The sequence below is a fragment of the Raphanus sativus genome, chromosome 2 (genome assembly GCF_000801105.2).
Source record: "Raphanus sativus cultivar WK10039 chromosome 2, ASM80110v3, whole genome shotgun sequence".
NCBI lineage: Eukaryota > Viridiplantae > Streptophyta > Magnoliopsida > Brassicales > Brassicaceae > Raphanus > Raphanus sativus.
The window spans coordinates 15,132,028-15,147,855 of record NC_079512.1 but is presented as its reverse complement, the minus strand read 5'-3'; positions in this window follow the sequence as shown (position 1 = coordinate 15,147,855).

Genomic DNA, 15,828 nt, shown 5'->3' with positions numbered 1-15,828 from the left:
CTTCATGATTCTTATCAAACCAGGATGAACCAATATGTAAGAAGCTTGATTGGGAACCACTAATAAGTGGAGAATAAACAGGAAGTTGAATAGACAACATAAAAAATATAAGTTTTAAAAATAGCTAAAGGAGTAATTGTAGGGCGACGGCTAATGCGATTAGGGTTTGATAACTTTGATGGGTCCGATGGGTTTTCAAGATTGGGATCCGGGGATTACGATGGCGAGATCGTCACATACTGAAGCTAATAATGGTGAAACGGACAGGATCGAGGGGTGGATATATTTTTCATATCTCAACGGATTCGATTTGGGGATTTGCGGATACTTCGAGGAGTTATGGATATTTTGGAAGCTAATAACTTTGATCGCGATCTTGGCTTTCATCAAAGCTGGATTGCAGAATGGAAAAGGTATGATTGGGTTTACTCTTCTTTCTCCGATTCTCGATTGCTATTTGGGTAGCAGAAACGTTAAGAAGGGAGATTCTTGTAATGGAATAAGGAAAGTGGTGATTTGGTGGAGAGTGGGCTTTAAAATTTGCTCGTGGAGTTGGATACAACATAAGTGTGAGATCGCAAAGAATCTTAGATATTCTCATGGATTCGAATTTGATACGGGGGATTGTAAAGGGGGATTTTGGATTTATTGGAGCTACTATAAAATAGTCTTAGGAGGCTTTCTCTGTTTTATCATTCACACAAAATGTTTTGCTCTCGAAATTAGTTGCGCTAAAAGGTTTCTGGTCACTTTGGTTATAATGTCACAGGGACAGTTGTTTGGTAGTATGGGAGATACAAAAAATGGCGAAGTTATGCGCAAGAGATTGAAGATCTCAGTGGCTCACTTCGACAACTCAGCATTGATCAAGACATTTTATAAAACTTTAATTGGGAGGTGTATGAATCCTGAGGCGCAGGATATGTCATGTCCCAAGTTCTAGATAGTGCCATCAGAACGGACCATGGTGCGAGGACAAGCACCAGCCAGGTCATGAGACCTAAAGGCAAGCGTATCATGGTCCAGAAATGGGGTTAAGTGCATCAGGAAGCTGAGACTTAACCAGGAATGAGGAAAGCCAAGCTCAAAGGAGCTGGACAAGTGTTTTGGTAGCTGGCCGTTGAGGTTAGGAAGCTCGGGCAGCTAGGAAAGGAGTGAGGCAAGCTCACTGAAGCTCGGACAAGTCTGGGACAGCTCCAGTAGCTGGAGTGTCAGCTCACTCAGCTGGGGAAGCTAGTGACCAGCTCACCTCAGCTAGGTGAAGTGTTTGGCTATTGGGCGGTTGGACCGGACCATGAGCGGTTATGGGTCCGGCTCGGTGGTGACATGGTCTGGTGTGACCATGGAGCTTGGCAAGTGTGTCAGGTACCTAGCTAAGTACTGGCAGCTGAAGATCGATCAAGGAGAGCGGTTGGGAGCAGTTGGAGGCAGTTTTGCCGAAAGGATGCAAATGGAAACCGCATGTGTCCGTTCGCCCAAACCTTGTAACCGTTCGCCCAAAGGTGGTTGTCGATGGCATTTCCTATAAATAGGAGTCTCTGCACATCGATTTAGACCACGAAAAACACTAGGCAAACCTCTGCGAAAATTACACCAGAAGAAAGAGAGAAGAGACCGGCGGTGAGAAGTGATCCGAGTGGTGGTCCGGTGTGATTTAGGCGGTGGGAGGTTTCAGGCAAGGCTATGGCAGGCAGGCAAAGTGATAAGAATAAGAGGAAGGAATCAGAGAAGGATGGGGGCGCAGAGGAACGCACGCCTAAGGTCAGTGATGCACTCCGGATGGTTATCGTCCAAGACCATGGGTTTATATGGTCTGGCCGTTTGAACCACGATGTGTTGGTTGCATCCATTTCTTCCTTTCTTCTTGTCAATCTCTTTCCTACTATATTCTGATGTAGTCTGAGGTTTAAAACCCGCGGACAGACCCCCAAGCCTTGGTTAGATCAGAGTAATCTCTCCATGGCCTTGGTTGGGCATGTGTGAACCGATCTCATGGGGTTTGGCGATTGTAATCTCTTAGTTGGGATTTATAATGAATTATCAAAGTGATAGATTCAATTTATATCATTGTTTTGGAGATGGTTCATGGTCAAGATCGATATGATTGAGACCGGTTCTGAGGAATCCAATTGGACCATTCTCTTAGTTTAGAATTATCAGGATTTATCATGAATTTTATTTAGTTTTTGTTCGAGTATTTAGAGTGGTCAGATTTGGGGCTGAGATGTGACCTAGGGTCCGGAACCATGTATTGTTAGTACTGATGTTAGGATATCGGTTCATAAATGTATTCATGTGTTGTGGGTTTGATTTCAAGAACAAGCAGTGATCGTGGTAAAGCTAAGGAGTCTTGAAGACCTGGCCGTGGATGGATGTGTGATGTGTGTCTAGTTAGAATTGAACTTATGATAGCCTATTGTGCAACTTGTGTGATATGAATGATTTGTATGGATCACATTGACTTATATATATGAAATGATCTTTCTTTTATGCTTCCACAATGTACTTTTTGTTTATGAACCTCAAATGAAATAAAAAATGACTTAGAAACTATTGGACCTAAACAGGCTTAACTACACTTAGACATCTAGGTAAGTACTTGGACTCGTTGGATCATGGGATCCAGGTTCGGGTCTTACAAGTTGGTATCAGAGCATGCTTGATTCTAGGCTGTTGGGTTAGGGGCAGGTCATCACACATCCGGCTGGGTCTCTTGACAATGTTTAGTTTTGCTTATCTTAAGGTTGTTTGAGGTTTGCAAAGTTTTAATCAAGACTAACATTTGGTTTGTGGTTGGTTTTGATGTGTCCTAAGGGAACAAGGAAGCGGACTCGTAAGGCTAAGGATGGGGCTGGGGCGTCTGGTGCTGGAGATGCATCAGTACCTAACCCAAGTGTAGTGCTGTCAGTTCCTCCTACGGGTCGGACATGAGACGCCATCCTGACTGAAACCCAAGTTAACCAAACTGAGGTTCAACTGGATGGAGTGGATGGTCAACTGAATGAGGCCGGAAGGCAACTGGAGGGAGCTGGAAGCCAGCTAGGTGCAGCTAGTGGGCAGCACAGAAATGATCAGGATGGAGAGGCTGAGTCCTCTGAGATTGGTCACCGAGCTGATCCAAACATCATGGCTGATGGACGGACTGGTCCGGGTGATCAAGGGACTGAACCCTCCATGCAGGAGATACTGGCTGCCATTAGGCTAATGGGTAGTCAGATGGTAGCCATGACTCAGGTACTCACACCAGTGGTAAACTCATCCGTGGGTCAAGCCACACAAGCTCAGGGGAGAACTGGTGGAAGTGGTGGAGCTGGTGGTCGAGTGTTACCAGTAGCTGAAGTGATTGAGCTGGATCCACCATCTGGATCAGCTAAGAAAGTGGACTACCTGAAGGTCCTGGAGCACATATCCCGTCTGGGGACAAAGCACTTTGCTGGAAGTGTTGATCCCATGGAGGCGGATGAATGGAGAGACCGGTTGGTTAGAAACTTCAAGTCAACCCGGTGCCCTGAGGAGTACCAAAGGGACATTGCAGTGCACTTCCTGGAGGGGGACGCACACAACTGGTGGATAGCTTTGGACAAACGTACCAATGGTTCCATTGAGCGCTTTGCAGACTCTGAAGTGGAGTTCAACCACAAGTACTTTCCAGCTGAGGCATGGGACCGTTTGGAGGCTAAGTTCTTGGACTTGGTTCAAGGGCGTAGGGCGGTCAGAGAGTATGAGGAGGAGTTCAACAGGCTCAGGCGCTTTGTGGGAAGGGAGTTGGAGGATGAGGCAGTACAGGTCCGAAGGTTCATCCGCGGCCTTTGGCCTGAACTCAAGACCTACTGCTCAGTCCGGACCTTCTCCAATGTGACTGAACTGGTTGAGAGGATGGCTATGCTGGAGACTAACCATGCAGAAGAGGCTAAGCACAAAGTGAGTGTGGTGGTGGCTCCTGGGCAAAGTGGTGACCGGAAGAGAAAGAGGGACCAGGCTGAAGAGGGTAAAACCTCAAGTGGTAAGCATGTGTGCTCTAAGTGTGGTAGAAACCACAATGGTGAGTGCTGGAGAGCCATGGGCGCTTGCACTCGTTGTGGTAAGATGGGACACTTTGCTCGAGAGTGCCAAAATGTGGGAAGTGACCAGACTTGCCATACATGTGGTCTTAAGGGTCATCTCAAGAAGGTCTGTCCAAGACAAGCTGATGGACAGAACCAGAACAGGAGTGGGGGTAGCAGGCCGGATCAGAACCGTGGTCAGACCTCAACTCCAAGAGTTTATGAGCTGTACAAAGATGTGGAAGAGGCAGGGCCATTCAAAGCAATCACTGGTAAATTCTAAAACTCATTTCTTTTTATTTTAGAACTATGCATGGTACGGAACCTAGAATGGTTAGGAACTTAGATGGGGTCTTTTTAGGGACCTTATGTATTGGTGGTGTGGAAACACATGTCCTATTTGATACTGGAGCTTCACATAGTTTTGTGAGTCCAGAGATGATTGGGAAGGGATTGTTTTGTATTGGTTCAGGGGATGATCTTGGGGTTGTGGTTGCGGCCGGAGGCCAAAGGATGCAATCACAAGGCCTAGTAAGGGATATCCCAGTTATGATACAAGGGAGGGCATTGCCTGTGGATCTTGTAGTGGTTAGCCTTAAGAATCATGAAGTGATCTTAGGGATAGATTGGCTTGGAAAGAATCGGGCCACCTTAGATTGTCACCGAGGAAGGGTGCAGTTTGAGAGTGGGTGTGGACCCCCGATCAGATTCCAAGGAATCCGACCAACCTCGGGTAGCTTAGTGGTCTCAGCGGTCCAAGTGGAAAGTATGCTGAGGAGTGGTTGTGAGGCCTGGTTGGCGACCATTAGCACTAAGGAGGTTGTAGGGGGTGGTAGCCCGGACGGGATTCGGTTGGTTCAAGAGTTCAAGGATGTATTTCGGGCGCTTCAGGGTGTGCCTCCTGATAGGGCTGACCCGTTCATGATCGAACTTGAACCGGGAACGGTCCCAATGTCCAAAAGTCCGTACCGTATGGCACCAGCTGAGATGGCTGAGTTAAAGAAACAACTAGAAGAGTTGTTGGATAAGGGGTTTATACGCCCAAGTGTGTCTCCATGGGGAGCCCCAGTCCTCTTTGTCAAGAAGAAGGATGGGAGTTTCAGATTGTGTATTGATTACAGAGGGCTGAATAGGGTTACTATCAAGAATAAGTACCCCTTGCCCAGGATTGATGAGTTGCTAGATCAATTGAGAGGAGCCAAGTGGTTTTCAAAAATTGATTTGGCATCAGGCTACCATCAAATCCTATTGCACCGGATGATATGCAAAAGACAGCATTCAGAACAAGGTATGGCCACTATGAGTTTGTGGTCATGCCATTTGGACTGACCAATGCACCAGCAGCCTTCATGAAGATGATGAATGGCATCTTCCGAGATTTCTTAGATGAGTTTGTGATCATCTTCATTGATGATATACTGGTATACTCTAAGAATGAGGAGGACCATGAGAAGCATCTCAGGTTGGTGCTGGAACGGCTTAGGGAGCAGCAACTCTTTGCTAAGTTGAGCAAGTGAAGTTTCTGGCAGAGGAGTATTGGATTCCTAGGCCATGTGGTGTCTTAGGATGGAGTTTCTGTTGACCAGGAGAAGGTCAAGTGCATACAAGAGTGGCCAAGACCAAAGAATGCAACTGAAGTTAGAAGCTTCTTAGGTTTGGCCGGGTACTACAGGAAGTATGTCAAGGGGTTTGCAAGTGTGGCACAGCCTATGACACAGCTTACTGGAAAGGATGTGAAGTTCACATGGTCTGATGCATGTGATAAGAGCTTTCAGGCCTTAAAGAACATGTTGACCAGTGCACTGGTTCTAGTGCTGCCTGAGGCCGACCAACCATATGTGGTTTACACAGATGCATCCATCACTGGATTAGGCTGTGTGCTCACACAACATGGGAAGGTCATTGCTTATGCCTCAAGGCAACTGAGGAAGCATGAGGGCAACTACCCAACTCATGACCTGGAGATGGCTGCAGTGGTATTTGCTCTGAAGATATGGAGGTCATATCTGTATGGTGCTAAGGTTCAGATCCTAACCGACCACAAGAGTCTCAAGTACATTTTTACTCAGCCTGAGTTAAACTTGAGACAGAGAAGATGGATGGAGTTTGTGGCGGATTATGATCTTGATATTGCTTACCATCCGGGCAAGGCAAATCTGGTGGCAGATGCTTTGAGCCGGAGGAGAGCAGAAGTGTCAGCAGAGAAAGAAGCTGATGTATTGGAGGAGATGGTCAGGTCCTTGCATCTAAACACCTTGGTCAGTGAGGATGAACCTCTAGGACTGGAGGCTGTGGATCAGGCTGATCTCCTGAGTAGAATCAGACAAGCACAATGCTTGGATGAGAATTTGCAAAAGGTTGCAAAGAATGACAAGACAGAGTACCAGACGGCCAGCAATGGTACCATTCTGGTACATGGGCGGGTGAGTGTTCCGAGTGACCGGGGACTAAAGGAAGAGATTATGAGGCAAGCTCATAAGTCTAAGTTCTCAGTACACCCGGGGCTGAACAAGATGTATAGGGACATGAAGAGGTATTACCATTGGGTAAGGATGAAAGCAGATGTGGCTGAGTGGGTGGCTAAGTGTCCAACTTGCCAACTAGTCAAGGCCGAGCATCAGGTTCCCAGTGGTTTACTTCAGAACCTCCCTATACCTGAATGGAAGTGGGATCACATCACAATGGACTTTGTGACTGGGTTTCCAACGACTAGGAGTAAGAAGGATGCAGTTTGGGTGATTGTGGATCGTCTGACCAAGTCTGCACACTTCTTACCAATCAAGAAGGGTGATGGAGTGGATGAGATAGTAAAGATCTACATTGATGAGATAGTGAGGCTGCATGGAGTGCCGGCCAGTATAGTCTCTGATAGAGACCCAAGGTTCACCTCTTACTTCTGGAGGGCTTTCCAAAAAGCCTTAGGAACTAGAGTGAACATGAGCACATCCTACCATCCCCAAACGGATGGACAGTCAGAAAGGACCATCCAGACTCTAGAGGACATGCTAAGGGCATGTGTACTAGACTGGGGAGACTCATGGGAGAAGCATTTGCCACTGGTGGAGTTTGCATACAACAACAGCTTCCACACCAGTATAGGCATGTCCCCCTATGAGGCATTGTATGGGCGGCCTTGCAGGACACCATTATGCTGGACCCAAGTGGGGGAGCGCAGCATAATAGGTCCTGAGATTGTGGAGGAGACAACTGAGAAGATCAAGTTGGTCAAGGAGAAGATGAAGGAGGCACAAGACCGCCAGAAGAGCTATGCTGATAAGAGAAGAAACATCTTGAGTTTGAGGTTGGTGATCTAATCTATCTCAAGATGATTACATTCAAGGGAAGGGCCAGAGTTTCTGGAAGAAAGAAACTAGACCCTAGGTTCCTAGGTCCGTTCAGGATACTTGAGAGAGTTGGGGCAGTGGCTTACAAGTTGGATTTGCCATCTGAGATGGATGCTTATCACAATGTTTTCCATGTGTCTCAACTAAGGAAGTGTCTGACCGACCAGGACATTGTGTTGCCTGAAATTCCAAAAGATCTTGGTAAGAACCTAACCTTAGAGACAAGGCCGGTTCGGATCATAGATAGAATGGAAAAGGCAATGAGAAGGAAGACAGTTCCTATGCTTAAGATAGTATGGGAATTCAATGGCAAGGACATTATCACTTGGGAAACAGAGGCAAGGATGAAGGCCGAGTATCCTGAGTGGTATAGTCAGTATGTGGATGGTGAACCATCAAGTATGAACTCGGGGACGAGTTCCTTCCAAGTGGGGGAGACTTGTCATGTCCCAAGTTCTAGATAGTGCCATCAGAACGGACCATGGTGCAAGGACAAGCACCAGCCAGGTCATGAGACCTAAAGGCAAGCGTATCATGGTACAGAAATGGGGTTAAGTGCATCAGGAAGCTGAGACTTAACCAGGAATGAGGAAAGGCAAGCTCAAAGGAGCTGGACAAGTGTTTTGGTAGCTGGCCGTTGAGGTTAGGAAGCTCGGGCAGCTAGGAAAGGAGTGAGGCAAGCTCACTGAAGCTCGGACAAGTCTGGGACAGCTCCAGTAGCTGGAGTGTCAGCTCACTCAGCTGGGGAAGCTAGTGACCAGCTCACCTCAGCTAGGTGAAGTGTTTGGCTCTTGGGCGGTTGGACCGGACCATGAGCGGTTATGGGTCCGGCTCGGTGGTGACATGGTCTGGTGTGACCATGGAGCTTGGCAAGTGTGTCAGGTACCTAGCTAAGAACTGGCAGCTGAAGATCTATCAAGGAGAGCGGTTGGGAGCAGTTGGAGGCGGTTTGGCCGAAAGGATGCAAATGGAAACCGCATGTGTCCGTTCGCCCAAACCTTGTAACCGTTCGCCCAAAGGTGGTTGTCGATGGCATTTCCTATAAATAGGAGTCTCTGCACATCGATTTAGACCACGAAAAACACTAGGCAAACCTCTGCCAAAATTACACCAGAAGAAAGAGAGAAGAGACCGGCGGTGAGAAGTGATCCGAGTGGTGGTCCGGTGTGATTTAGGCGGTGGGAGGTTTCAGGCAAGGCTATGGCAGGCGGGCAAAGTGATAAAGATAAGAGGAAGGAATCAGAGAAGGATGGGGGCGCAGAGGAACGCACGCCTAAGGTCAGTGATGCACTCCGGATGGTTATCGTCCAAGACCATAGGTTTATATGGTCTGGCCGTTTGAACCATGATGTGTTGGTTGCATCCATTTCTTCCTTTCTTCTTGTCAATCTCTTTCCTACTATATTCTGATGTAGTCTGAGGTTTAAAACCCGCGGACAGACCCCCAAGCCTTGGTTAGATCAGAGTAATCTCTCCATGGCCTTGGTTGGGCATGTGTGAACCGATCTCATGGTTCCCAAGGGAATTATTGGGGTTTGGGGATTGTATTCTCTTAGTTGGGATTTATAATGAATTATCAAAGTGATAGATTCAATTTATATCATTGTTTTGGAGATGGTTCAATGTGGCCGGTTTGGCGGTTCATGGTCAAGATCGATATGATTGGGGCCGGTTCTGAGGAATCCAATTGGACCATTCTCTTAGTTTAGAATTATCAGGATTTATCATGAATTTTATTTAGTTTTTGGTCGAGTATTTAGAGTGGTCAGATTTGGGGCTGAGATGTGACCTAGGATCCGGAACCATGTATTGTTAGTACTGATGTTAGGATATCGGTTCATAAATGTATTCATGTGTTGTGGGTTTGATTTCAGGAACAAGCAGTGATCGTGGTGAAGCTAAGGAGTCTTGAACACCTGGCCGTGGATGGATGTGTGATGTGTGTCTAGTTAGAATTGAACTTATGATAGCCTATTGTGCAACTTGTGTGATATGAATGATTTGTATGGATCACATTGACTTATATATATGAAATGATCTTTCTTTTATGCTTCCGCAATGTATTTGTTGTTTATGAACCTCAAATGAAATAAAAATGACTTAGAAACTATTGGACCTAAACCGGCTTAACTACACTTAGACATCTAGGTAAGTACTTGGACTGGTTGGATCATGGGATCCAGGTTCGGGTCTTACAGGATATGAAGGCGCTGCTTGGTTATCTTCCAAAGATATGGAAGGTGGAAGCTAGGGTAACGGGTACAGACTTGGGAGTCGGGAAGTTCCAGTTCGACTTCGAGAAGGAGGAAGACATCGAGTTGATACCGAAGCTACAGCTGTTTCACTTCGATTATTGGATGCTGGTGATTGGGCGGTGGCAACCAAAAACATCTCAGTTGTATCCCTTGGAGATCCCATTTTGGGTGCGGCTATTGGGTATTCCATCGCAGTTTAGGACAGAGTCAACGCTGCGGAGTATTGGAGATGCGCTTGGTAGAATGGTGGATATTGATCTTGATCACACGAGAGTGCAAGTGATCATTGATGGGTTCAAGGAGTTGTGTTTCGAGACAACAATAGACTTCAAGGGGGGTGAGTTTTATGAGTTGTGTCACGACCTCCGAGCTAGTGTCGGGAGTGAGCAAGGAGTGCAGGGTGTTTTAAAGTTTTTCTCTTATTCAATAAGCTCAATAAGCAATTGTTATCTTTTAGTGGTTTTTGTTTTTCTTAATTTCTATGTTATATGGGTGATAGAGTATCACTGGTTCTCAGTTAATGAGTATATTCTCACTGAAATTTGGAATAATAATGGATGTTTGAATTTGTGGCTTGGCTTTGATAGGAAAGTGGTGACACTTATAGAATTTGAATTATGGGAATATATGGTTCAGTCACTGCAGGAAAATAACAGGGAAATGGTGACTATTCTGGGAAAGATTGGGAAATGCTTGGTCTCTTTAAACCAAATGCAGGCCACAGTATTTTTGGTCCTTGGAAGAAGAGTTTTACTTCTCGCTATGGATGCTTTACAAAGTCTAGTAGTTTGTCTGAGGAACTTTTGCATTTTGAGTACAGGTTATTGTTACGGACGTTTGGTTTGGGTCAATTATAACTTGATGATGCAGGGATCACTATGGTTGGGGAACGTAGTTTCAATTATAAATATAATGTTAAGGAAACAGGGCCACTTTAGCCTTTGTGGTTTAAAGGAAAAAGTTCTAACTACGGAATCTGTTGGGGTAAATAAGCTCATTAAAATACAAAGAAAACAAGTGAGTGCCAAATCATTGTATTTTTGGACGGATGATGGTACAATTAACATAGGGAGTCGGGATCAGAGAACATTTTTTGGAAGTCTCAGATTCATATTATGGGACTGTAAGGAATTTTGGGATATTGAGTTTAGTAGTAGACTAAGATCTCAAGGGATGATTTACTGGTTTTTTCAGGGTTTCTTCGTACCCGAATTACAAAGCTCGGGTGAGCCTCTCAAAGAATTATTTTAATGAGAGTTCTCAGTTGGAATTGCAGAGGTGTTGGAAGTAAATGGACTATTAGTTATCTACGAGAGATTTGGCTAAAACATAAACCGGACTTTTTATTTCTCTCCGAAACAAAAAAGGACTATGAGTTTGTACAAGGTTTTCAAACTCACTTTGGATTTATTAATCTAGTGACAGTGGACCCTATAGGATCAAGTGGTGGTCTAGCTCTTTTTTATAATAATGAGCATCAAATTAAGATACTATATTCTAGTAACATAATAATTGATGTGGAAGCTGTGATTCTCGGGAAAAAAGTTTACCTATCATTTGTATATGGTGATCCGGTACAAAAACTAAGGGAACAAGTATGGGAACGGTTAACTAGATATGGGCTCTCACAGTCAGACCCCTGGTTTATAATTGGGGATTTGAATGAGATCACGGAAAATCACGAGAAGGAAGGAGGTGCATTGAGACACCCAGATTCATTTGTGCCTTTTAACAACATGATAAGGAATAGTGGTTTACTGGAATTTCCGGCAAGGGGAAACAAAATGTCATGGCAAGGACGGCGGGGAAAAGGAAAAGGAGCTTTCATGGTACGATGTCGACTTGATAAGGCTTTAGCGAATGCAGAGTGGCATACTCTTTTTCCTTGCTCTTATACTGAGTATCTAGGTATGGTAGGATCAGATCACCGGCCAGTCATCGCTTATCTGGAGAATAATACCTAAAAGACGAGGGCAATTCAGGTTTGACAAGAGGTGGTTAGGGCAGGAGGGATTTATGGACTCGATTGAGCTAGGGTGGTATTCAAATTCAGGAAATGATAATGTGGATATAGTAGGGAAGACTAGTAACTGCAGACACGAAATTGCTAAATGGCGAAAAGATAACCCACCATTTGGAAAGGAGAAAATAAATGAGCTTCAAAAGGCACTGGAGGAGGTTCAGACCGACAACTCGAGGACTCAAGAGGATATTTTGGAGGTTTTGCGGAAATTATAGGCTGCATATAAGGATGAAGAGGAATATTGGTATCAGAAAAGTCGAAATATGTGGTACACGTCTGGGGATCTTAATACAAAATTTTATCATGGCTTAACAAAACAACGACGGGTACGTAACAGGATTGTAGGTCTTCATGAACATAATGGAAATTGGATCACGGAAGATACGGGTATTGAAAAAGTGGCAGTGGATTATTTTTCACATCTGTTCACCACCACTCTACCTTCAGAGTTTGATAGTTTCTTGGAGGAAATACACTCGGGTATTACTCCACAGATAAATCAGCGGCTATTGAGACTTATAACCGAAGAAGAGGTACGACAGGCTCTGTTTATGATGCATCCAGAAAAGGCTCCCGGACCTGATGGAATGACCGCTCTCTTTTTTCAACACTCTTGGCACATAATAAAACAGGATTTGGTTATTTTGGTGAATGATTTTATGGTATCAGGAGAAATGGATCCAAGATTGAATCTTACCAATATTTGTATGATACCGAAGACGGAAAGACCCACAAGGATGACAGAGTTGAGGCCGATTAGTTTATGCAATGTTGGGTACAAGATTATATCTAAGGTATTATGTCAACGGTTGAAAACCTGTCTTCCCGCACTTATTTCAGAGACACAATCGGCATTTGTGGCAGGTAGGCTGATCTCGGATAATATTTTAATCGCCCAGGAGATGTTTCATGGGCTTCGGACGAATAAGGCATGTCAGGGAAAATACATGGCAATTAAAACAGATATGAGCAAAGCGTATGATAGGATCGAGTTGGATTTTATTAGAGCGCTTCTCCATAAAATGGGTTTTGATCCTCACTGGATTAAACTTATGTTGGAGTGTATATCTTCTGTACAATACCAAGTGTTACTTAATGGGCAGCCACGGGGACTTATAACTCCCCAGAGAGGTTTACGGCAAGGGGACCCGTTATCTCCGTATCTTTTAATTATGTGTACGGAAGCTCTGATAGCTAATATCAGAAAAGCATAGAGAAATAAACAGTTGACTGGTATGAAGGTGGCGAGAGCCTGTCCATCGATTTCACACTTGCTCTTTGCAGATGATAGTCTTTTCTTTTGTAAAGCACGTGTTGATGAATGTCAAACCATTCTCGGATTTTAAAGGAATATGAGGCTACCTCTGGTCAATTAATTAACTTTGAAAAGTCATCGATCCAATTTGGTCATAAGATTGAGGAGTCAAGTCGACAAGAGTTGAGAGATATTTTGGGTATCCAAAATTTGGGAGGTATGGGATCATATTTGGGTTTGCCGGAGAATCTTGGAGGATCTAAAATTCAGGTGTTTAGTTTTCTCCAGGAACGGTACAACAACAGGATAAATGGATGGACTTTTAAATTTTTTACCAAAGGAGGTAAGGAAGTGATTATAAAATCAGTGGCTACAGCTCTGCCTAATCATGTAATGTCTTGCTATCGGTTACCGAAGGCGATAGTAAAGAAATTAACAAGTGTGGTTGCACAATTCTGGTGGAGTCCAGGAGGAAGTACTAGGGGCATGTACCGGCAATCTTGGGATAAGGTATGTATCAGTAAAGAGGAAGGTGGTTTGGGTTTTAAAGATATATTGAATTTCAATACAGCTATGCTGGGGAAGCAATTATGACGGTTGATAGAAAAACCCAATACACTTTTTTCACGAGTTTCTAAAGGACGGTATTTCAGGAATGCTTCGCCCTTGGAACCGATCCGTTCATATTCACAGTCATATGGCTGGCGGAGTATTATTTCAGCTAGATCTCTGGTTAGCAAAGGACTAATCAAAAGGGTGGGAACAGGGTCGTCCATATCAATATGGAATGATCCATGGCTCCCAACCACTCGCCCGAGACCAGCAAATAAAAATCATGTTCTCAGTCACCTCGATCTCACGGTAGATCAACTTATTGATCCAGATTTGCGTATCTGGAACTCACAGGCAATCAGGACTTTGGTGGATCCCAGTGATGTAAGCATTATTGAAAGCATACCATTGAGTATGTTTCATAGTCTAAACAGGGATGGATGTCATTTTACTCAGAATGGAAAATATTCAGTAAAATCTGGATATCAGGTGGAACGGGTTTATCCGGATAAGGGTAAGAATTTAACAATTTTTTGTCCTACAGGTTATTTCCTTAAGGCACATTGCTGGAAAATTCACTGTCCACCAAAAATTAAGCACTTCTTATGGCAAACAGTCTCAGGATGTATTTCGGTGAGAAAGAATTTACACTCACGAGGATTATCAGGGGATTTATATTGTGATAGATGTGGTGCTCCAGAGGAATCAATCAATCATGTATTTTTTGAATGTACTCCAGCGCGTCAGGTTTGGGCTCTATCCGAGATCCCTTCTAATCACTCTTTCTTCCCCACAGAATCTACTTTTACTAATATGGATTATTTATTCTGGAGAGTTCTTCTGAAATTAGAGGACCATCAGTTTGCATGGATATTATGGTATATTTGGAAAGGAAGGAATGCCAAGGTTTTTAGTAACTTGGATGTTGAACCTTTGGATACTCTTAAACTCGCACAAACTGAATCAAGGCTTTGGAAAGAGGCACAATTTATCCCTACACCAGTAACAGGACAACAAAACTCGGATCTACCGTCCATTCCAGGACGGTGGTGTTTTATTGACGGATCATGGAAGGATAAGGAAAAATTCTCGGGACAAGGATTGTATAGTACTCTTGAAGGATATGAAGGACTTATGGGAGCACGGAATGTCAGGGCTTCTCTATCTCCTCTTCATTCAGAGATAGAAGCGTTAATTTGGGCAATGGAGTGTATGCGTAATCTGAGACAGTACATGGTTACATTTGCGACAGATTGTTCTCAATTGGTAAAGATGGTTTCGAAACCAGAAGAATGGCCTGCTTTTGCAATCTATCTAGCAGATATCGAGACTCTGAAAAGAAACTTTACGTATCTCGCACAAAGAATCAAAAGGCCGACAGCCTCGCCAAAAGTGCTAGGAATCAACCGACCTTTGTCGTGCATATGGTTTACAGAGTCCTCTTGAGTCTGTAAAGTCGATGACAAAAAAAAACCAGGAAGTTGAATAAATCTCATAGGAGTTGTGAGTAAGAAGATATCCCACCATCTATCCAGATGATTCCAGATTAGCCTGTTCGGACATATGGCAATATCTTCATGATTCTTATCAAACCAGGATGAACCACGATCTAAGAAGCTTTATTTGGAACCACTAATCAGTGGAGAATAACCAGGAAGTTGAATAAATCTCATAAGTGTTGTGACCAAGAAGATATCCCACCTTCTATCCAGATGATTCCAGATTAGCCTGTTCGGACATATGCCATTATCTTCATGATTCTTATCAAACCAGGATGAACCACGATCTAATAAGCTTTATTTGGAACTACTAATCAGTGGAGAATAGCCAGGAAGTTGAATAAATCTCATAGGAGTTGTGAGTAAGAAGATATCCCACTTTCTATCCAGATGATTCCAGATTAGCCTGTTCGGACATATGGCAATATATTCATGATTCTTATCAAACCAGGATGAACCACGATCTAAGAAGCTTTATTTGGAACCACTAATCATTGGAGAATAACCAGGAAGTTGAATAAATCTCATAAGTGTTGTGAGAAAGAAGATATCCCACCTTCTATCCAGATGATTCCAGATTAGCCTGTTCGGACATATGCCATTATCTTCATGATTCTTATCAAACCAGGATGAACCACGATCTAAGAAGCTTTATTTGGAACCACTAATATGTGGAGAATAACCAGGAAGTTGAATAAATCTCATAAGTGTTGTGAGCAAAAAGATATCCCACCTTCTATCCAGATGATTCCAGATTAGCCTGTTCGGACATATGCCATTATCTTCATGATTCTTATCAAACCAGGATGAACCACGATCTAAGAAGCTTTATTTGGAACCACTAATCAGTGGAGAAT